The following is a 25,227-nucleotide window of genomic DNA, read 5'->3' on the forward strand; positions in this document are numbered from 1 at the left end:
GCCTGGCATTTAGTAGATACTCACTGAGGTTTGCAAAATACATCTAGGTTAGAAAAATGTTTTAATGAGATAATTAAATGCTGACTAATATTTTTAATAGCTTCTTATTTAAACAATTTTTACAGATAGTTCTGCTATTTTCCTTTAAAATGGCTAATCTTGTCTTAGTCTATTTTGTGTTGTTAAACAGAATATCACTGACTAGTTATAAAGAAAAGAGATCTGTAGTTTTAGAACCTGGAAAGACCAAGGTCACAAGTCCTGCATCAGGAAACCGCCTTTGACTGCCTCATAATCTGGAAGAAGACATGGCCTGGTGGAAAAACCCAGGGATCAAGTCTTTTTGGAAATCCACTAATCTGCCAGGCATGGTGGCTCATGCCTTTAATCCCAGCACTTGGAAGACAGAGGCAGGTGGGTCTCTGAGTTCAAAGCCAGTCTGGTTGACAGAGCGAGTACAGCCAGGGATACACAGAGAAAACCTGTTTCAAACAAACAACAACAACAACAAAAAGAACAACAGAGTGGGAGGGAGGGAGAAAAGATAGAAGGAAGGAAGGAAGGAAAGAAGGAAGGAAGGAAGGAAGGAAGGAAAGAAAGAAAAGAAAAATAGAAAAAAAAATTCACTAATCCCACAATGGGACTGCACACTAATGACATCATCAAACCCTAATTATCTCCTAAAGGTCCGACCTCCAAAAGCATCAACGAATGACTTTGGAGATTAACAACATGCAAGGACACATTCAAATCATATCACATCTTCACGTGTTCTACAACTAAACACCTGGACTCCTGACAAAAGTGCCATCCTTCACATATAAATGGATCAAAAATTGTTTCAGCACAGAAATGGATCCTACCTGAGTTGATGGCTCTGTGTGTGTGTGTGTGTGTGTTGTGTGTGTGTGTGTGTATGTGTGTGTGTGTGTGTGTAGTGTGTGCATGCATGTGTTCATGTGATTGTGTATACATGTGCATGAACACATGTGCTTGTGTATGGAGGCCAGAGGTCAACATTGGTGTCTTCCTCTATTGCTGTCCACATTGTTTTATGAGATAGGGTCTCTCAATGAACTCGAAGTTCATCAATTTATCTAGGCTGGCTGGCCAGTAAGCCCCACTGACCATTGGTCTCCCTAGCACTAAGGTTACAGACCCCGCATCTAATGTCCAGATTTTTGAGGATGCTGGGAATCTGAACTTAGTTCCTCATTCTTTCATGGTAGACACTTACTGATGGAGCTGACTTCCCAGCCTCTGATGGGTCATTTTAATAGGTCAACTTGAGTAGGCTATAAGGTGCTCCAAGACATGATCAAACATTATCCTGGGTTTGTAGACGAGAGTGTTTCTGGATGAGATTAACATTGGTGGAGCTCAGCTGGAGGTCTGACTTTCCTTCCCTTCTGTAAGTGGTCATTCCTACAGCCTGATTGCCTTCAAGATGGGATATCAAGGTGTTTTTGCCTCTGAAATCAAGCACCAGCTCTTCCCAAGTCTTGAGTCACCTTCCAAAGTAGAACCAATCTTCTCTGAAGGGTCTCCAGCTTGCTGACTGGATCTTGGGACTTCTCAGCTATTCAGAACCATAATATAGGCAAAAATCCCTGCAGGAAATTTCTATAGTGTTTCTGTACCTGACAAAAGGAATTCCAGTTTTATCAAATTCAGCCTTGAAGTATTAGAAATAATTACATAAAAGTAATGTTTCTAGGGCCTGGGAGACACAGTGTTTACCTAGGGTGCCTGGGTCCCATCCCATTACCACACCTGTAATGTCACCTGTAAAACTAAACACCTGTAATCTCAGCACTTGGAAAGTAGAGGCTCAAGGACCAGTAGTTGAAGTTATCGCCTGCTCCATGATGAACTGGAAGGTAGCCGGTGATGAGAAACTACCTCAAGGAAAAAGAAAAAAGAAAAAGCAAAGCTTCTAGAGCAAATACGTAATTGAGAAAAGGCAAGCATTTATGATAAAGGCAAAATACAGCAAACAAACTATACAATATAATTAGTTTACAACTTGGACATGTGTTGGATATTACATGTGTTACTTTTCTTGGCTATCCTCTTTAAAAGAGAAACTCCTCCACTAAATAACCAAATCACTAAATAACAGCAGAAAGGTTTGTGCTTCCATGGAGGGAGGAACAAGGAAGAAGAGGAGGGAGGTGGGTGCTGACATGCTCCTCCGTGTGTGTGTTCAGCACTCCCTCCCTACCCTCCATTCCTCAGGCTTCTACTCACTGGCCACCAGAGTGACGACTTGCCTATGGACCAGGCAGTTATAGCCACAACCTAGTCGGTCTGCATTTTTCTTATCCTGAAATGGTTATTTTTCACTTAAAAAATATCAGACTTGACACTCATTTGAATAGAAAAATGGAGGTGAGGTGATCGAGGAAGCAGATAAAAGCTTTAAGAGGAGACCTGCTCAGGGATGAGGTGATGTCTCCTAGAATCCAAGTCACAAATGAGGCCCACTGGAGGCTTAGGATAATGAAGAGGCCAAGAAAATACCAGAAGACGTTTTTGTAGCCCTCAGTCCCAAAATGCCTTATTTACTCCCAATTACACCCAATATTTATTACTCGCCTGCCATGTGCTTGCTATTATATAGACTGGTTTTAATTCTTCAAAGGACTTGGAAATTATTCTCATAAATCATTGGGTGATTCCACTTTTCTTAGTCTATGAAAAATTTCTAATCTCAGCACCCAGGAAAAGTGGATTTTATGACCCCCTTGTGTACAGGCAGTATTCTATCGCTCCACCGGCAGAGTGGCCATGTTTTTATGAGTTACAAAAAAAAGGCATTTTAGATTTTTTTCCTTTCTTCTTAAATACTTTAAAGATTAAAAACTAACCGAGCTCTTCTATTTCACTTTAATTCATACTTTTGATCATGGGGACAAATGTCCCCTAAATTTCTATTGCTCACAAAGGACTTTTAAAAAAATCCACCAATATTTCATGAGATTTATTAATTTTAGTCATGTTGCAATATTCAAATATAAATATATCTAACATTTAAATACTACTAAATGTAGCTAAACTCTATTGCTAATAGATTGGGATGATTGTTGAAGCTCTTGCAATGCTAAAAACTGAAAATAAAAAATCTTTGTCCTTAACTCAGATAATTCCATTTTGATCTAACCACATTAAACTGTAACTGCATTAAATAAATAAAGGGAAAAGTCATTTGGCTTCATTAATGTTATATAAAACAAAAACTCATGTGAGTACATAAATGTCCCTGTAAAGTACATTTAAAAGAGAAAATGGTAAATCTAATTTGGGTCTTTGTTATTTAATTTGCTTTGGTGGGAGAATGATTTGTCTCTTTACAGGCATTGTGATCACATGCTCACCAATACAAGACTACTTGAGCAAACAATTGCCTGACACATGAGGTACCTGTGAGCTGATTTCAGCCATTTACAGAAAAACACCAAGAAGCATGGAAAAAGCCTAACAATATACATCATCCTGTCTGACTTAAGATCTGTTGCTTATCACAGATGACCACTGTACATTTTTGTACCTGCTAAAAGTCTCCTCACTGCCCATGATAGTCAATCTTATCAATTAGATAAGATTTATAATCACCATGGAAACAAATCTCTAGTGACACAGGTGTGAGGGATAATCTACTTTTGGTTAATTAAGGTGGAAAGATCCACCTTAAATGTAGGTGCTACCCTTCCAGGACTGGAGTCCAAAGCTGACTACATTCAGCTTTTTTGGTTTCCTGACTGCAGATACAACATGGCCACCGCAGCCTGGAGCTCCTGCCTTCATTCCTTTTCCCCTCTGATGAACTGTCCCCTCCAACGACAAGCAAAAATAAACCCCTCCTTCCTCAAGCTCTTTCTGTGACGCGCTTAGTCCCAGCACTGTAACTAAAATACCTTTTTCTCTTTTAACAACTTATACTACCTGGTAAACACATACTGGGATGCTGTTGTAGTTTGAAAGAAAATGGCTCCCAAAGGGAGTGACACTATTAAGAGGTGTGGCATTGTTGGAGTAGGTGTGGTCTTGTTGAAGGAAGTGTGTCACCGTGGGGGCAGGCTTTGAGTCTCATATATGCTCAAGATACTGCTCAGTGACAGTTCACTTGCCTCCCGCCATGACAACAATGGACTAAAGCTCTGAATTGTAAGTGAGCAACCCCAATTAAGACTTTTCCTGTATAAGAGTTGCCAGGGTCATGGTCGTGGTGTCTCCTCACAGCAATAGAAACCCTAAGACAGATGTTTTGCCCTAATGCCAGAAAACAAAGATCAAAACTCAAAGAGGGACAAGAAACAGGAAAGGACAGAACTACCATGAGCTGCTCTCCTACCCCAACCCACTCTGTCCAACTTTTCTATTTGCCTCCCTGCAAAGGGCAGAGTACAGAAAAACTATCATGCCTAACAGAGAGGGAGGTAACATCTGTACACACACAGTAGGGTTCCATGTTGCTGCAAAGCAGAGGTTCCTAGCAGGTTGTGCCTCCATAGGAACACTGGCCTTGTCTAAGGGCACTGCAGTAACAGACTTCCCCAGATGCAGAACAAATACCAATCAGAGCCAGAAAACAGTTCTTCCCTTCTGTTTATCTAAGTCTTCATGTGTAGGGGCTCTAGAGATGGAAGGCGATTTCTCCTCTCTTCTTGATGTCTTGTTGACTGGCATCTTATGCTCAGGGAGGATTTAGACAAAGAATATTTATCATTCGTTCTTCTTTCTTTTGAGCGAAAACAGTCACACTGTGTAGCTCAGTCTGATCTTGAACTCAGAATCCTCCTGCCTCAGCCTCCTGAGGATTAAGGTTACAGGCATGCTCATCTGTGTCTAATTCCTTCTTCTTTGACAATATTTCCCCTCCACGAAAACCCTGCTCACATCCACCAATTACCTAACTCCAATAGGGAGTTTATAGAAGTTGCTTCCTAACAAAAGTAAAATCTTGAATACGTGAAACCTGATATCTTGCCAATTTGATGGATTCCTAATAATTTTTAAATAGCATATATAATTTTAATACCTTACACAGTTGGAAGGTTGTTGGATAAATTGGAAGTTTCTATTTTCTTTAAAAAAAATCACACTCACAACAATGAAGCACTCTACATTTATTTTATATTACCTTTTGGCAGTTTTATGACAAATTATAAGTCTTTTATATTGTTTGAATTTTAAACAGCCAATTACAGAAAAACATATTGGAAAGGTTTTCTTGGCCCTTACTCTCCAGATAATCTGAGTTTTTTTGGTAATTACTCTTAAAGGGCCTCATTTATTTTTCATGGCCCATCACCAGTATCCAAGACAGTATTTCCTTTCTTACTCCTACAGTCTGTCTTGTGTGGCTAAATAGCATGAAAATACCTCAGGCAGTCTGTGTTTACACACAGTGGCAAAATTGCATTATTCAGATTGCTGCACTGAGCATCTCTTCTGAGCCTCTGCTTATGCAGCTTCTGCACACACTCCCACGCCTTCCACTCCTGCTGAAAGATTGTCTGAGCATCTTCCCTGAGCACGAGGTGGGCAGGACTCGGTCCTGAATTCTTTGCTAAACAGATGATGGAATTGTGATGTTACGGTCTCTCGATTCAAAGCATTGTCAACAGCTTGTCAAATGAGGAAGTAGTATGAGCCATGCATTGCGTCTTTTGTGTGCCTGGACCCTCCAACGGGGCATGATTCCTCTCGCATACTAGTCAATAACAAAGGACAGACCAAAGAAAGACTCCAAAAGTATTCTGAATCCCAGTCTCCTCTCTGTGATAGTATTTGGTAGGGAGACCAACGTTGTATGAGAGTTTATCCATCTTGGCTTGGGCTGTCTCTAAGAATGTAATTCCAGGAAGGGCCGGAAGACATTTTTTCTTCATTTCCCCAATACATTAATGCTAGCTCGTACCCGGCCACATGCTTGGTACACAATGAATTTTCAGTAATTATCCATCAGTGAATGAATTCAAGAGAGTGAACTTTATGGGCTGAAATTGGGCTAAAACATTTGAGGAGCAACTGACTTAACACCAAGACACCACTCTACCAAGATCCGTCAATAGTTCTACCGCTGCAAAGCCATTTGGGTCTAATTACTTGCAGAAAACTCTCCTCATTCTCCACCCAGACTCTTATAATTTAAAGTATTTAGTTAAAAAAATGAAAAGCCCCCTCTCTCTTCTGATACTTCAAAATGTTCTCTTCCACCAAATCCTAAGTCTAGCACGTCTGTACGTAATTCAAAATAACTGGAGAACCAGAGGCCATGCAGCTTTTAGAATCCAGGTAACATGGGGCTGAGGCTGAGTCAGTCACCCTAGAGGTACTAAATCTCAAAGGACCATTTGAATATACCTATTCTGAGGCTACTATTTAGCTCCATCTGGGAGGAATTCAGAGAAATATAGGCAAGAGTTCAAGTTATCATCTTTCCTAACTTGTTTGTGAAAATTGTTCTAAAATAAGCCAAGACAAAAATCTGGCCTGGGGTGGCTAGCAATTTTTGTCAACAAGCTCAGGCTTTTGTACCCTCCCCAATGCTCCCATAACCCAAAAGGCAATAGTCAATGTGCCAGAAATGAACTTTCCCTCCCTTTGTTTGCTGAGCTCCCAAGCACATTAGTTCAGTTTGAATCTAATGTGTTGAGGAGCTATTTAAGTTTAATTCTGTTCATTTGAGTGGCATGAAATAAAATGTCTAGATTCTAGAACAATGTCAAGAAAATAGATGATAGTGTGTTTTTTTACGACAGTAAGAAAATATTGTTTCTCCTACCTGGAAAGATGGCTCGGTGGATAAAGGCTCTCGCCACTAATGATAACATGAGTTCAGGAACATGTGGTGGATGGAGATACTGCACCACCACTACCACCACCACCCACCCCCCCCCACCCCACCCCCCCCCAGGCCATGCACAACCACAACAATAATAATAATAGTAATAGGGTGGAGAGATAACTCAGCAGTCAAGAGCACTGTCTGCTCTTCCAGAGGACCTGGTTTTCATATCTAACACCCATAAAGCTGCTGCAAACCTTTTGTAATTCCAGTTAAAGAGAGTTACATCCTCTTTTGGCCTCTAAGGGTGCCATGCAGATGTGTGATAAACAGACACCTATGCAGGCAAAACATCCCTTATAAAATACTTATGAATAAATAAATGTTTCTTTAAAAAGAGAGAAAATACCTTTTCTCAAATGACTATTCACAAAACTTTAGTGTGTGGTACATTCCGATCATCCCAAGATTCAGGAGGCTGGGGCAAGAGGATTATGAGATCAAGGCCATGCTTGGTTACATAGCAAGATCCTGGCTGGTGGGGGATGGGGATGGCTTACTTACTTTTAAACCATGGGATGGAGGAAATTAACATACAAATGGATAAAACTACTTGTCTTTAAAAAAGGTTGTTTTGATTAGTTAAATATACCATAAGAGAATTTAAAATACTCAAATGATCTAGAAAATTCTTAGCTTTTTAGTTTCAACTGTAGGTATAATGGGTCCCTGTCCCACCAATGTCAAGTCCAAATTTGGAATAGAGAGATCAGAATGCATGATGATATACATTCAGAAGCAGAGATATTAGTTTAGCCTGAGTCATTTTATTTCTATGGACATTTGTGCACAAGGTATCTACATCAACTTCATTTAATTAAACAGAATATTGCCATGTTTTACTACAAATTAAGAAAATAAACATAGCATTTCAGAATTATAGAATTAGCCTTCATCTTCAGCCATGCTACTCTAAACATGCTGAATTTCAGATTATAAATTTTCACATTTTTAAGAATGCCAACATGTTTAAATTGATTATATTCAGTATACTTTTTTGGCTTAACGTAATATTTAAGCACATTATTTTGTCAAATGGTACATGATCAAATGTTATAATTTCATTGTTAGGCATCCCACTTACTTAGCTATAGTGCTAGGAAGAGAGATTGAGCTAAACGCTTGGACTCTTTCTTGAAGCCTATTTCAAATATTTATCAAAACCGATTCCCTCCACCCCATTCTCCCTAAGCGACTCCCTCATACTGGACCCACGACTGCCTTGTGCTAGAATCAGGACGCCAGCACTGTGTTGGCTTTGAAACTCTGTATGAGGGTTCCTACCCGGCTAGCATCGCCCCAGCTGGAAGATGGTAGAAAACTCAAGAGAATGTTACTGAAATACCAGGAGCGCTCTGCTCTTCCGTAGACTGAGCAGTTGTTTGCTGGGAACCTATGACTTGGATTCTGTTCCTAGGATGGAATGTAATACATCCCAGCTGACGCACTCAAGGCAAGAAAATATATCATGATTAATTTGACAAATGACTCCTAAACCCAGCACTGCTGCTTAGGAATTTTCCCTTTGAGTGCTTTGCTTACAACAAGTTTATGTACCAAATAAAAAAAAGAAACTTGATTCATTTGACCATGAGTGTAAGCATGCTGAAGTTTCACAAGAGTTTTCCTCTTCTCTTTAAGGTTTTCTCTGGTCTCTGCCCCTTCCTCCCTGCCCACTCCTTGTATGAATCTTAAATGGTCCTTTAATAAAAAACCCAGAGCCAGATACTAGGGTAATAATGCTGAAACATCACAGAGAAAAATGAACAAGCCACAGTCATCTCTCACATCGCCAACACTTCAAATCCTACGTTTCAAAGGCTCAGAGAGAACTCAGCTGAAAAAGCTCTCTAGCCTAAGGCCTCTAGTTGAAAAGAGATTTAGTTCCTGTCTTTTCACACCTTAAATATCCATCTCCACGCAGCAATATCACTTCTTTCCTGGTGCTGGGGTTAAAGGCATGTAACTCCCAAGTATGGGGATTAAAGGTGTAGGCCACCAGTGCCTGGCTCTGTTTCTCTCCTAGATTAAATCAATCTCCTGTAGTCCAGAGTGGTTTGCAACTCACAGCTCCAGAGCTCCTATGTCTGCCTCCCGAGTGCTAGGCCACCACTGCCTGTGTGCTACCACTGCCTGGCCTCCGTGTTTAATCTTGTGGCTTGCACTGCCCTCTGAACCTAAGGCAAGCTTCATTTGATACACAATATACCATCCCATAACCCACCCTTTTTGTCAGTCTAAAATAATACAAGAAGGTGATAACTAATAGAAGAAAAACTATATACATAAGTACATATGTTATATAACAGTCAATCATTACATTCCCAATGTCCAGTCCAAACACATTTGACAAATTCAGAGAAAAAACTCCATCATTTATCCGATTTTGGTGAGTGCAAAGTGTTGTACCTAATTCACTTTCTATCCTAACTTGTCTTACCAACCCAAAACTTTCTTTGATGTCTCTCTGTCTTATATACTTTACACCTCTTTCAGTAAGTTTCTTTTCTGAATTTGTTAACAAGGAAAACAAGAACTAAGACTATCTAATCTTCAACTCCATCAGAGACCAGAGAAGGAAATAATATTAACTGAGTAAGCAGGAAGTGCAAGCAACTGACTTCCAAAAAATGTGACAAATGACAGGAGCAGCTGACTGCCTGAACAGTCACCCAAGGTTCCCCTGCAACATTGGTCCCTCTGTCTTCAGTCTATAAACTTAGTGTATCTGACAGACTTTTCTGTGAAAGAGGATCTTCTGAAAGGCCTTCCTACTGTTTCAGAGGTCTTTCAACTACACACCTCTCAAACTGTAAACAAGCTACACCAATTAAATGGTTTCCTTATAAGAGTTGTCTGGATCATGGTGTCTTTTCACAGCAATAGAAACCCTACTTAAGACAACTCTTCAAAGAGCTGAGAAGATGAAAGTGTGAGAATAATTTGATACAATGAACATACCTACTGCCAAGGCCTTGGTTCTTATTGTTCTTATCCCATGATTCTAGTCTACACTCTTCAGAAAAATACCTAATTATAGACTCAAGATATAAAATGTAGGTGAATCTGAAGCTTCTTGTAGTGTCAGAAATTAAGAATGTATTCAAAATGACAGCAAACACAATGTTGGAGATATCCAGAGACCTTTCTACAGCATACTGTCAGCAGTCGAGGCAAGGAAACTCTCTTGCCTGCTGGCTCACTTTTCCCAGAAACAAAATAAACTCTATGTGGAGTGTTTACAATGTCCATCGTCTTTTCTGAAGTAGATTCATGCTGCCAGGAGCTGCTGTCTCATAATCATTAAAAAATTTTTTTTTCTCGGAAAGTGCCGAACTGATTTCCAAAGTGACCACAAAAGTTTGCATTCCCACAAACAGTGTAGGAGTGTTTCCCTTGCTCCATATCCTTTCCAACATTAGCTGTCTTCAGTGTTTTTGATCTTAGCCATTCTGACAGGTGTGACCAAAAGCCACCCACTCATAAGACAAATTGCTAAATGGTCTTATTAAAAAAAAAAAAAAAAAAAAACAGGCACCAAATATAAGTGTAAATTCTGAAAGGTCAGAGGAATACTACAAGCCAAAGCCAAACTCACCCTGCCAACCCTCAGCTTCCAAAGACTCCTACTTCCTGTCTACCCACGCCCACATTCCGTTCTGTTGTGCTAACTCATTTCCCCCCTGCACCCGGCACCTCACTTCCTCTTCCTGTCTGTCTGTACAGACCTGCAGACTTCTATGGTTAACTAGTGTTGGTATTTGAGGTGTGCACCACCACAACTGGCTCTGTTCCCAGTGTGGCCTTGAACTCACAGAGATCCAGACAGATCCCTGTCTCCCCAGAGATAGGATGAAAGGCATGTGCTACCATTGCCTGACTTGTATGTTTACTATGGAGGCTGACTTTTTCCTCTGACCCTCAGATAAACTTCATTGGGGTTACAATAAAATATCACCACAAATTTTACTGGGGGATACAAATAAAATATCACCACAGCCACCCCACTTCTTGGGAATATGGGCGTCATTGTCCTCCTGTCCTTCAAATTACTTCCTGCTGTCTGGGGGAGAGGGGAGGCATCTTTAGGGGAAGCAGAAAAGAAACATTTGGGGGTTCCTTGTCAAGTCCTTTGAGAGAATTAGCTGTGTCCATTGCTGCCCTGTCTCTGCATCACTGAAGTGCACGGCTTGTCTCAAGTCTTGGCTAGAGTAGTCTGTGAGGCTGGATCTCCAGTACCCATCTGGAAATTGTCCTGAGCAGTTTGTAGTCCAAAGCATGTCTTTAGTAGATGGTGTCCATCATCTTAAGGGTGTCATCAAAGTCATGGTGGAACTGTTGTTGTGGGATCCCAATGTCTTTTTAGGACTTCAGAGATCCCATTAGGTCTGATTATTCCTTTTCTCGGGGATTTTTTTTTTTTCTTTCGGGGTAGTTCTCCGCTCCTCTTTGGGTGTTTATTTGTCCAAAGGTCTTTCGGTTAGTTCTTTAAGCAATGTGTGTGGAGATCTCTATTTCTTCCGGAAGCTCTGCCACATTCACTGCAAACCGGCCCTGGACATCACTGAGGATGTGTCCAGCACTCTCCTCAGATACAAAAGTGAGCCCCAGGCCTCTGGTACCGAAGCGACCAGCAGGAGCCACTCGGTGAAGGTAGGTATCTGAATCCCCCGGCATGTCATAGTGGAAGACGACGTCGACTTGCTGGATGTCCATACCTCTGCCAAACAGGTTGGTAGCCACCAGGATGCGCCACTGGAAGTCCTTGAACTGCTGGAAAAGGGACAGGCACTCCTCCTGGTGCATGCCTCGGTGAATAGCAGTGGCTGGGAAGTTCTCTTTTACTAGGAACTGGGCCAGGGCCATGCAATGCTGCACAGACTTGACAAAGATCACCACCTGGTTATACTCGAGGACGTCGAGGAGGTCGCAGAGCTTCCGGTTCTTCTGGCTCTCCTGGAGCTTGACATAGTACTGCTGGAGGCTGTGCAGCCAGAGCTTGCTCTTGTCCTACACACACACCTGCATGGGATCCTGCATGAACTTCCTGTACACGGGCCGGATCTCCTTGCTCAGGGTGGCGCTGAACATCATGCACTGCTTCTCGTGGGGCGTCACTCGAAAGATGTCCTGCACGTCCTGTCGCATGTCCAGCTGTCCCAGCATCTTGTCACATTCGTCTATCACAAAGTGCTTCACGTTCCTCAGGGTGAGGCTCCCTCTGCGGAACAGTGCCAGGATCCAGCCTGCGGTCCCCACCACCACGTGGGGACGCTTCTTCTTCAACACCTCTTCATCCTTCTTGATGGAGAGGCCCCCAAAGAACACAGATACCTTCACGCTGGCCATGTACTTGGAGAAGCGCTCATACTCCTTGCTGATCTGGAAGGCCAGCTCCCTGGTGTGGCACATGACCAATACCGACACGGGGCCGTCCACAGGCTCCATCTGCTCCAGGGTGGCCAGCACAAACACCGCCATCTTGCCCATCCCAGACTTGGCCTGGCACAGGACATCTATACCCAGAATGGCCTGGGGAATACACTCATGCTGGACCTCTGAAGGTGCTCAAAGCCACACTCCACTATGGCTCTCAGGAGCTCCGGCTTCAGCAGAAAGTCCCTGAAACTAGAACTGTGAACTGACACTAAGATCCTTGGACATCTTTCTTTGGGGGAGCTGGGGTGATCTCCTGGGCTGCTTGGGGCTCTTCAAATTCATCATAATCCAAAAGCTGCTCTTCCACATCCTGCTCTGCCATGGCACTGTCGCCCATTTCGGGTTCGCCCCCAGAAGCTGCAAAGAGAGCAGCCAGCTGTCCTTCTGCTCCTAAGTCCTGACCCTAGGGACAATGACCTCAGCTGCAACACTTCTACCTGAGAGGCCAACTTGGGTCTTGCTCCCTGGGCCATTGTCTTTTCGCTTCTCACATCGGGCACCAAGCGTCACACAAAATCTTAAATGGCCCTTTTTAAAAACAAACAAACAAAAAAAAAAAACCAGCAGCCAGATATTAGTGTAAAGATCAGAGGGACCAAAGAACAAGTCACTGCCACTGTCTTGCCTCCCTGACTCTGCTAAGCCCGTCTGTGAAAGCCTCTGTGTTCTCATGCCTTGATATACCTTTCTCCAACCAATCAGATCACTTCCTTGCTGGTGCTGGAATTTAAGGCATGTGATTCTCAAGGCCTGGGATTAAAGATGTGGCCACCAATGTCTGCCTTGGTTCTCACTTAGATTGAATCAATCTCCTGAGGTCCAGGGTGGCTTGGAACTCACAGCTCCAGACAGATGTCTGCCTCCCGAGGGCTAGGCCACCTGTGTGCCACCACTGCCTGGCCTCTGTGTTTAATCTCGTGGCTTGCACTGCCCTCTTATCCTCAGGCAGGCTTCGTTTGATACACAATAGACCATCCCATAACCCCCCCCCCTTTTTTTGTTGGTCTAAAATAATACAAGGAGGTGATAACTAATAGAAGAAAAACTATATACATAAGTACATACGACATATACAGTCAATCATTACATTTCCAATGTCCAGTCCAAACACATTTGACAAATTGAGAGAAAATACTCCATCATTTATCCGATTTTGGTGAGTGCAAAGTTGTACCTAATTCACTTTTTATCCTAACTTGTCTTACCAACCCAAAACTTTCTTTGGATGTCTTTCTGTCTTATATACTTTACATCTCTTTCAGTAAGTTTTTTTTCTGAATTTGTTAACAAGGAAAACTAGGACTAAGACTATCTAATCTTCAACTCCATCAGAGACCTGAGAAGGAAATAATATTAACTGAGTAAGCAAGAAGTGCGAACAACTGACTTCCAAAAAATGTGACAAATGACAGGAGCAGCTGACTGCCTGGACAGTCACCCACATTCCTCCTGCAACATTGGGGCATCCATCTTCGACCTTTTAGTTTCAAATTTTCTCTTTTATTATTAATGTGTTTTCATGCCTATGATATGTGTTTTGGGCACACACAGGTGGAGGTCAGAGGAGGACTTTGTGGAGTCTGTTCTCCTCTGTGTTCTTTATGTGAGTTCCAGGATCTGAACTTCGATCATCAGGCTTGCTTGGTAATCATCTTACCTGATGAGCCATGGTGATGACCCCTAAATTCAATGATTTCTGCTATGTAGTATTATAAATAGAACTGTTGATTCATACCGTAATTTTATTAAACTGTTTTTCATTTTATTTTTAAGAGTCTCACTTTTCAGCCCTGATGGGATAGAATTGTTGTGTGGGACAATCTAGCCCTGAATTTGTGGTAATTCTTTTGCCACAGCTACCAGAAGAGTTAACCAGCTACCAGTTTAAAATTTTAAGAGAATTCAAAATTGTTTTCCACAGTAGTTACATGATTTCATTTGCCGCTGGGCAATTCTAAATGTTTCTACTTTCTCTGCATTTTCTCCAACACTTGGTTTTTGATTTTTAAGTTCTTGGTTGTTTTTTGTTTTTTTTTTTTATGTTTTCTGCTTTTTAAAAACTGATTTATTGCCAGTCAGTGTTGGTGCACATCTTTAATCTCAGCACTCAGGAGGCAGAGGCCACCAGATCTTTGTGAGTTCAAGGTCTGCCTAGTCTACTGCTTAAGTTCCAGTACAATTATAGCTACACAGAGAAACCTTGTCTCAAAAAAAAAAAAAAAAACAAAAATTTAAGAGCTATGCATAGTGAGCCATACCTTTAATCACAGCTGAGCTGAGCATAGAGAGCAGCACATTTAGTCCCAGCTCTTGGAAGGCAGAGGCAGGCAGATCTCTGAGTTTGAGGACAGCCAAGGCTACCCAGATAAGCCCTGTCTCTACATAAATAAATAAGACCATCCTCACAAGTTTTGTGAGTTAAGAGGCCAAACTGACTCCAGAATGAGGAGATCTGGTCTTAAATCAATCAGTTAATTAACCAATCAACTCATTCATTAAAAAATAAGGACCATTCCAAATGGTACATACTCACTTTTTCCCTTTAGGGGATCAAGCCTAGGGTCTCGCATACAGGCGACGTATGTACTCTACTGTTGAGCCACACCCTTAACCTACCACCCACATTTTTTTTTAACTTTTGGAAAACAGTACTTTGACAGAAGAAAGAACCATTCTGGCACTGTTTCTTAACTACCATAGTTTGTGGTTAACCTGGTGGTAATTTGTTCATTGAGACACTGCAGTTAGTAGAGCACCCAAGTGAATCTATTAACCAAGCTTTCTGAAAGCAGCTAACACCTTATTTCCTATAGTGTAGGGCAACCATATCCGGTGGCTCTGTTGATTTTATTCCTTGTGACCGGCATGTAGTATTACAAATCAAATGGGTTTGCCACGGTTTCTCCCACACCCCCATTCTGGGGTGACATCACTTTACCCATAGATTAGTGCATTTCTCAACCCTCAGAGAAGATTTTGCAGTGGATGCCGATTAACACAGAGCCCCTCAACTGGGCAACACAGGGAGGATACGAGACTTTAGAGTTCTCAGCCCTAAATGGGACATCTATATCATACTCTCTGGCTCCCTTCAAGGTTCAGGGAGCATCATGGAAGCAGGGGTAGAAAGACTGTAAAATCCTGATGTGGTGATATTGTATTCCCCAAAGTATTGTGCACCCTAATAAACTTATCTGGAGTTAGAGAACAGAAGAGCCACTAGATATAGAGGCCAGAAAATGGTGACACTAATGCCTTTAATCCTAGCATTCTGGAGGCAGAGATCCATCCGGATCTCTGTGAGTTCAAAGCCACACTGGAAACAGCCAGGCATGGTGACTCACGCCCTTAATCTCAGGAAGTGATGGCAGGAAACAGAAAGGTATTTAAGGTGTGAAGACCAGGAACTAGAGCCTGCTTAAGCTTTCAGGCTTTCAAGAAGCAGTTCAGCTGAGATCCATTTGGATGAGGACTCAGAGGCTTCCAGTCTGAGGAAACAGAATCAGCAGACGAATTGGTGGGGGGAGGAAGCTGTGGCTTGTTCTGTCTCTCTAATCTTCCAGCATTCACCCCAATACCTGGCTTCAGGTTTATTTTTTATCAATAAGAATTCTTAAGATTCATGCTACATCCAGAGGCTGTAGAGGACCACATGGGAAGAGTTTCCTGGACACAACCGGGTATTTACAAGTAGGAACTCACAGTGGTTGTCATAGCATACACAAGACCTGACCAAGAACAAGCCTTGACAAAAAATTTCAGCCTGGAGCGGGAAGGAGGTCAAGAAGTCCCACCTCTAGCTGAAGAGCTGACAACTGATAGCTGCTGGCAGAGAAAATTTGTCTTCCTTACAGGTATGGATTCTGGCAGGTCGACCACATTCCAGGGGATGCCCCACACTCAGAAGTATGTGGGCAACACAAATTGGGCTTTGTGGGAGTATTTTTTTAAAAAAGAGGGGGCTAGAGAGAAGGCTCAGTGGTTTACAGTGCTTGTTAATCTTATAGAGGACCTGGTTTTGATTTCCAGCATCCACATGATGGCTCACAACCATCCATAACTCCATTTCCAGGGAATTTGACACCCTCTGCTGACCCCTATGGGCACCAGGCATGTATATGGTGCACTTATTTACATGCAAGTAAAACACTCATTCACATAAAAATAAGATAAATCCAACCCCTGGGATCACAGGCCTGTGCTACTACATGTGGTGATATTTTATCTGTACTCTAACAAATTAAGCTTGCCTGGGGATCAGAGGATAAAGCCAGCCACTATAGTAAATAGAGAGGTCAAGCAATGGTAGCACATGCCTTTAATCCTAGCATTCAGGAGGCAGACATTCATCTGGATCTCTGTGAGTTCAAGGCCACACTCAGAACAGAGCCAGGCACGGTGGCACATGCGTTTAATCCCTGCACTAGTTAACCATGGAGGTCTGTACAGACGGACAGGAAATGACAGAGCTTATTGGAAAGAGGAAGTGATGTAGCTGGGCAGAGAGAGGAAGTAAGATGGCAGGGCACAGACAGGATATAGACATGAGTATACAGGAAGTAGCTTTCTCTTGGGCTGAGGATTTCCTAGCAGTAAGAACTTGTGTCTGGCTTGTTCTGTTCCTTTGATCTCTCAGCTCTCACCCCAATATCTGACTCCGGGGTTTTTTTTACTAATAAGACCGTTTAGCAATTCGTGTTACAGCTACACTTGGCCCTTTTTGTGTGTTTTGTTTTTAAAGAGGACATAAGTTGGGGAAAGTGTGGAGGTGGGGGTGGATATGGCTAGAGTTAGCGGGATGAATATAAGGTGAATATCTTCAAAACGCATTACCTGAAATGGGTATGATGGCTCACACTTTAATCCCAGCACTCAGGAGGCTGAGCCAGGTGGATCTCTGAGTTCAAGGCGAGCCTGGTCTACAGAGCAAGTCCCAGGACAGCCAGAGCTACCCAGAGAAGCCCTGTCTCAAAAAAAAAACACAAAGAAACAAAACACATTGCAAGAAATTCTCAAAGAGTTAATAAAAAATACATTTTAAAACAAGTGACAGATGAGGTGATGATGATTTGATTCTGTGTGTAACTTCAGTTTGATGCTTTGTGGGTTTGGAGGAAATCTGAACAGAATGATTCTAAGTGAGGGAATAGCTTGAGATTCTTGCAAAACCATTTGGAAGACCCATCCCCCATTACTCCCCTTCCCACACTTCCACTAATTTTAAAATCTGGTCACGTGTGTGTGTTCCTTGGCTGCTGCTGAAATCAGCATTCACCCCTTTGCTTGTTTAGTTCTGACTCAGCTGCGTTTCACACCACCAGCTCAGTTAGTTTACTTCTTTCTTCTTTAGTGCTGTCATTGACCTATGGGGCAGAGTACCAGCCTTGTACTCCCTGTACTGTGGGACGAGGCTAGTCCACTCATTTCTTTTCCCTGTCCTTTCCAAGCTCCCAATATTCAGTATAACTGGGGTCTCACGGGGCCTGAAGCCATTGGGTTTTTTTGTTTGTTTGTTTGTTTGTTTGTTTGTTTGTTTTTGATATGAACACAGAACCACAAAAATGCTAACATTTAAGGGACACAGAGGAAAGCCAAGGCCAGAGAGGTCAGAGGGCTTGTTTGGAGTTGATGAGTAACAGATTAGGAATGAGAAGTTATGGCTACCAATCCTTGGACCCAATGCCTTTCCTCCATATGCCTCTCTTCATTGGCAAAAGCCCTTACCGGTGACTGATACCAGACAGAGCCATGAAGAGATTGCGTTCTGAGAATTCGAACATGTGGTTAAGTCCATATCCAGAAGGGGCCCTCAACCCCATCTGTGTGCTCCAGAGCTGATAAACGCGCCTTTCTTAGAGCAGAGCGTACACATCAAGGCCGAGGGCAGGCCAAGGGCAAACTTAGTCTTGCCGAGACTTCATTCAGCCGGCCCCAAACTATTGATCCTGTCTTCTCTTTTATTGTCGTCACACCATCCCTTACCAGCAGCAGTTATTCTATATTCTTATTAATTTATTGTCAGTGTTAGACCCTAGAATATAAACTCCTGGGGAGTAGAGGCTTTGTGATGGTTGTGGATGCCGAGTCCCAAGCATCTGAAACGATGCTGTGGAAGGAACAGTCATGAATAAAACACGTACCGACTCCAAGGCACCATGCTATTAAGCCGACAGCAACAATTATCATGAATATATAAGCCGTGGACCTGACAGGTAAGACCTTAACTAAAGCTTCGCTGTCTAATACAGTAGCCACCAGCTCTATGTAGCTATTAAGTACTTGAGATGTGGCTAGTGTGAAAATGAGCTTCCCTGGAAGAACTGGCCCTGCCCCTCACCAAGTGCAGCGATTCACAGAATGGGCCCTGCACCTTGCCTGAGCTCAACAGTAGAGCTGTCCCTGGTAGTGTGAGTGTGGGTGAGCTGGACTCAAGGGCGTGAGGGCAGGAGAACTGGCCATACTCCTTGCTGTCAGCTACATTGGGTGAGCTAGATGGGGCAGTGCTAGCGAGCTTGCCTGCGTGGTGATAATGAGGGAAAGCTGGCAGGCTGACGACCCAGCTACCACCCAGACCCAGAACTAGGCCTATGAGTTGGAACCCAACATCCGTCTCATCTATAAACTGTTGGAACTTGTGAAGGGGATGAATCTACAAATCCAAAGCTACAGGATCTCCAAGACACAGGCAACAACAGGATGTCCAAGAGGAGTCCCTGTGAGGGCCTAGTATCAAGGGTGTAACAGAAGTCAGAGGCCTCGGACCAGACCCGTGACTCACTGCAATGAACACTTCCAAGTAAAGACATATGGACAAAAGGGTACACTGTGTGACTCACTTGGCCACACTGCGGCTTCCATGCTGAGATCTTTTTATTTGTTTTTGTTTTTGCTGTTGTTGTTGCTGTTTGTTTTGTTTTTCAGTTTTACTTTTATGTTTTGTTTTTCAAGGGATGGGGGGAGGTTGCAAGGGCAGAGGGCAGAAGCAAGGGGAGGAGGAGATGAGTGGGATCAGGATGCATGATGTGAAATGCATGAAGAATCAGTAAAAAGTTTTGTTTTGTTTTTTGTTTTTTTAAAAAGAGCTTCACTTGCTTTGATGTGACCTCAAGTGTTCCAGACATGGCATGCATCCAGGTTTCACTCTGTTGCTGTGATAAAATACCCTTACCACAAAAGCAGCTTAGGGAGAAAAGGTTGACTTTGGCTCATACTTCCAGGGTACAGTCCGTCACCGTGGGGAAGATACAGCAGCAGGGGCTTGACATGGGTTGCATCACACCCAGTTAAGAGCCGGGAGAAAGGAATGCGTAGTCCTCCGCTGGCTTTCTCTACTCTTAAAGACTCCAGGGCTCCAAACCAGAGAAAGGTGCTGCCTGCCTTCAGGCTGGGTCCTTCCATATCTGCTAAGGCAATCCAAACTATCTCCCATACACATGCTCACAGGTCAACTTGACGTAGCCAATCCCTCACTGAGACTCTCTTCCCAGGTGGGTCTAGCTTGTGTCAAGTGGATAAACTAGCCATCGCAGACGTTGTCAACCCTTTCCAGCCTGATCTGAATATATCTCCCTCCCCTCTGGAGGCCCATCTGCTCTCCTTCCCTCCTTCTCTCCCTCCCTCCCTCCCTGCTTCCCTTCCAACCTCCTCCCTCTCTCTATCTGTTCTCTCTTGTTCTTTTGTCTTTCCTTCCACGTTGGGCATTAAACTTCAGAGCCCTACATCAGCTAGGCAAGTTCTCTACCACTGGCCCACCCACCCCCAAACCCTCAGTTCTTGGTTTATATTTTAGCTGTAGCGTCCACACACAAATTACCTCACGTATGGCAATCTGTTGGGGGATTGTCATTGCTGTCTTCATTTATGACACATTGTCTTTCCAAGCTCCCACGTTCATTCTTCTTCCCGAAGAACTGATCACTGGGAGCAACCAGACTTTCAGGAATACTTTGATGGTGGTCTGAGTGTTGCTGGCCCACAGCTCACCTACTACAGGGCGGTCAATGGACAAGGAGCTTCTCAGCAAAAAAAAATGTTGTTGAGCCAGGCATAGTGGCACGCATCCAGGCAACTCCAGCACTTGCGAGAATGAGGCAGGAGGATTGCTGTGAGGTTTGAGGGTAGACTGCCCTACATAGTGAGTTCAAAGTCAGCATGGGCCACACACTGCATAGCAAGACCCTGTGTCGAACAAAACAATGCAGAATGAGAGAGAGAGGGAGAGAGAGAGAGAGAGAGAGAGAAGAGAGAGAGAGAGAGAGAGAGAGAGAGAGAGAGAGAGAGAGAGAGAGAGAGAGAGAGAAGGAGAGAGACAGAGAGGACAGAGAGAAGGAGAGAGAGAGAGAAGGAGAGAGAGGGAGAGAGAGAGAGAGAGAGCGCTTGAGATTGCTGTGACTCCGTTCCTGCTGGAAAAATGCAGTGCTCAACATATAAGGAACACACTAGCCCTCATTCAGTAAGTGTCCTTTGCTCCCTGAAACACAAGCTACAGGTCTACATTCTGTAACAAGTATAATGTGTTTATGAAGATGTGCATGAAAAATTGTTGGGATTATCTTTTCAGTGCTCCTTTAGTGCATAGTTAGACTCCTGCCAGCCCTAGGCTCTTCCAAGTATTTAGGAACGGCTTGCTCGGCAGTCTTCCAAAGTTTCCTCTGATATTCCAGTGGCCCCACTATGGAAGTGCTGAGCACCCAAGAGCATGGGAGTCCTTTGAGCATAGTAAAAACTCGGGAAATATTTATAGTGCCACTTGACTTACGACAGGTATAAACTTTCACATTTCTTTTTTGTTGTTTTTTGTTTGTTTGTTTTCTGGTTTTTCGAGACAGGGTTTTTCTGTACAGTTTTGGTGCCTGTCCTGGATCTCGCTCTGTGGACCAGGCTGGCCCCGAACTCACAGAGATCCGCCTGGCTCTGCCTCCCAAGTGCTGGGATTAAAGGTGTGTGCCACCACCGCCCAGCCGAACTTTCACATTTCTTACAACAAAGCCAAGGAGCCTATTACATGAGAATAGCAAATAAGCAGTGACAGATCACAGAATTTCAACTTTGGTCTTAAGCTAAAAGCTATTTGGGCAAGGGGTGTAGCTCAGTTGATAGAATGTCTGCCTGCCATTCATGAAGCCATGGGTCTAATCCCCAGTGCCTCATAACCTGGACATGGTCGTTCATACCTGTAACCCAAGAACTCGGGGTAGAGACAGGAGAATCAGAAGCTCAAGGTCATCTTCGACTACAAGCAAACAACTTAAGTTTAACTGAATTCTTCATTTAAAAAAAGACTTTAATTCAACTGTTTTGACTCCTCTTTGGGGTCATATGACCACATATAGATGAATTATCCATATTTCTGACTTTTTAATGTTTTTAAATGCCAAAAAGACTTGGGATGGTTCCTCTCTTGGGAGATGTGAGATGTAGTTTGCAATATGCTCCACATTCAAAATAATGTGAGATTAAAAATTAGCCTCAATTTCTTCTAATAAATACTCTGAAAATGGTTTGTAGCTTTAAATGCCACTACGTCTTAGACTGTTTGTGCTATTGTTACGAAATATCAATGAGTTTTAATTATAGAAATGTACTTATCATTTAGGGAAATCCAGGTTCAAGCTTCCAACAGATCTGGTGACGACTTCCAAGATGATGCCTTATGCTGCATCCTCTGGGGCGGGCAGCCCAAACAGAAGACGCTCTACTCCTATGGTGATAGCTCAGAAGTAGAACACTTGTTTCACAGACAGCAGGCCCTAGGCTCGATTCCCGGGAAGGGCGGGGAGTAAAGAAAGTCTCTTCTAGAACAGCATGGACGCTGTCAAACTCACTTTCGTTTTCAGTCGAACTTATGTCTTATACTTATGTAGCCCAGCTGCAAGCCACGAGTGAGCAAGCCAGTCAGCAGCATTCCTCCATGGCCTCTGCTTCAGTTCCAGCTTCCTGCCTTGAGTTCCTGCCCTAACGTCCCTTAGCGATGGAGTGTGACCGGAGAGTTGTAAACTGAAATAAACCCTTTCTTCTCCAAGCTGCTTTTGGTCATGGTGTCTTATCACAGCAATAGAAACCCTAACTAAGATAGTGACCAATTGCCAGAAAGCACTTGGCTTTCTCCATGATACTTACATCTTTGTACCTGGCAGCTATCCAGCTGTTATCTCAAATGAGCTACCTGAACAGCCAGCATAGAAAAGCTCTCTGAAATGTTTGCAGTGGCTTGGGGACACCCTTATCAGCCTTCAGAGATGACCCCTAGGGATTTCAAGCCTTAAAGTAGTTTTTGAACATGTGTTGTTATGGAAACACTTTTCTTTCTTTTTCTTCTTCTCCAGGATTAGAAACAGATTTTAAGGCAACAAACCTCAAAATGACCTTCTCACCTACAAGAGAGGCATCCCTCAGCCCAAAGTGTTTGTTAGTTATTTAGCTGCGTTGTGTTCTTACCCTGCAAGGAAATGTCACAAAACATGACAGAATCCGCTTATAGAGTTTATTAGAGTTAAAGGGACAGAGTGCGTAGGCCTGTGGGAGAGACACGTGCGTGGAGAAGAAGAGGGACTGGGAATCACGGCGCTCCACTTTAAAACCGGCTCGGGGTGTGGCCAGGTCACGTCACTACTCCACGTGTGTGCATAGATCACATGGTCACGTTGCGCGCTTACGTGGCCATGTAACGTCACGGATCCTGGTCACGCGAGACGCCTTGACCCGGAACTTGCTAGGTGGAGGTGTCCGGGTCTGCCGGGTATCCTGGTTACGAGAGACGCCCTGACCTGGAATTGGCTAGGCGGAAGTATCCACTCGGTATATGCGACCGTGGGGACATGTTGTGAACCCTTCAGTGTTACCTCTGCTTTTCTATTTTCAAGGACAAGAAAAATGGAAGTGATGGAACTCCATCCTACCTCTCATCATTCCAGTTGAAAATTCTCCAGTCATTCAAGCAGAAAAGTAAAAACCATCAATGAACAAAACCACTGGGGAATACAGACATCCACTATAAAGTGATCCTCTCACAAGCCTCAGTACAGGCATGGGTGACCAAAAGTGGACCAGGTAAGATCTTCCCATGATCCCAAAGGAGAGGCACTCAAGCAATGGAGATGTTCATGAGATGCTGGAGGCAAGAGACAATAACCAGAACATCCGGGCCTTCTATAGACAAGATACACAATGACTTTGTGACAAGGTAAACTGTGCCCTGGGAGGCCCAACGGACACAAACCAAAAAAAGATTTTCCACTGCTCTCTGCAAAAAGACCGTACCATCTGTCATGTTCGGATATTTTCAGCCACACTTTTGTACAGGAATTAGCACAGTGTCAACAGTGTCATACTTGACTACAAAGGACAACAGTGACAGATCTCAGGGCCCTTTGAATCTGAAGATAGCGTTGTTAACTACTGTGAATGCCAGAGGGTTTTTGTTGTTGTTGTCAACAGACCTTCTTGAGTTATTTATGCCCTAAGCGACTTGTATTTGATCGCTCCCCCACCCCTTCAGCTGCTTCCCTGAGATGTGTCATAAGGAAAGTGAGAGTGTTGTCAGCAGCAACATGTCCTACACTCTCTACAGGACCCTTGGAACCGGAGTTTCCAACTACAAGACCCTACCTCTCACTCTGTTAACCTTGATCCACTTTGGCCTGTCTCCGTGACTCCCTGGGGACGCTATCAATGCCAGAGAGTCCTATCTCATTCTTCCTTCTGGAAATCCTGACAGTCTTCCAAGAGAATAAATCACTCTCTGATTTATTCCTGCAAGAATTTTTGAGGAACCTGCACAAGGAGGCTATTGTATGCATATACAAATAAATGACACAATTCAATGGTTTAATGCTATCTGCCAAGTTAAACTACTGCCGAGCAGCTGTGCACATTTAAAATGATGCTTGGCACAACTGGAGATCCATAAATCATCAGCTGCATACTTTCATCCAATTAAGGAAGTGAAATAAGTACAAAAAAAATCTACAAATTGAGACGTGTGTAAAGGCATGGATGGAACTGTCATTCTGCTCTGGATGCACAAATAAATAAGTTAAAAAAGAAAAAAACCCGACTCCTTGTTTTGTTAATACTGAAACTAGAATTTCTTGTCGAGGGGCCCGGTATTTTTGGCATTTCAAATCCTGGCATAAAATGGTGTTTCCAGGAGAGTTGTTTCAGGCTTGTAGCTTTGTCTCTGTGAAAGTAACAGGGCTAAGTAGAAGTGATGACTCACCCTGACAGGCAATCATTCTTAGAAACAAGTGGGGAAGGTCACAATCTTAAGGCTCTCCGGAGAAACACACAGCCAAGCTACGTCCCTGTGCAGTTAGCCTTCTCTTTTGTCTTTCCCACAGCCGGGCAGAAGGGATCAACAGCCAATGCTGCCGTTCAGCTTCTGTGGGTCCCGGTCTCGGAGGGAGCGCTACAGAGGCCGGGTCTGACTGAGATGAACAGAAATGACATGGGAACACGATAATAGAGGGTGCCCAAGCATGCTGGTTCGTTAGATCTGGGATGTTTCTAGAATGTTGGAGGTTTAAGGCTAGAATGAAAAACAAAAATCGTACATGACGGCAATGAAAACTGATCAAACCTCTCAGCTGATTTTTTTTTTTTAGATTATATAAGAAACCTGAATTATCTAAACAAGTGATACATCAAACTTAGCAGCTCTGTTTTCAACAACCACTATGAAGATGGCCACAGGTGCTTTTGACGGGGCTTCTGATGGGTACTCAGTGCAGTGGAGAATTTATGTTTAAAACAATCATAAAACCCTTGACTTGAGTCAAAAGGAATTTGTGACTACTTGATAGTTTAAACCTACTGCTTTTAGGTACTTTCCTAGCCCAGGACTACAGGTGTGCAACTTTTTGCCAAAGCACCGAGCTGACGTCGAAACAGTGATGGCTAGGAGAACATGGAGAAACAGCCTTTACATTCCTATCCCA

At 43.3% G+C, this 25,227-nt stretch overlaps 1 pseudogene; it reads right to left on the reverse strand.

Annotated features, from left to right (window-relative positions):
• Positions 1-11,341: 11,341 nt before the first annotated feature.
• Positions 11,342-12,614, reverse strand: LOC114706772 (annotated as a pseudogene).
• Between the last annotated feature and the right edge of the window lie 12,613 nt (positions 12,615-25,227).

This window comes from Peromyscus leucopus, chromosome 17, assembly GCF_004664715.2.
Source record: "Peromyscus leucopus breed LL Stock chromosome 17, UCI_PerLeu_2.1, whole genome shotgun sequence".
NCBI classification, from domain to species: domain Eukaryota; kingdom Metazoa; phylum Chordata; class Mammalia; order Rodentia; family Cricetidae; genus Peromyscus; species Peromyscus leucopus.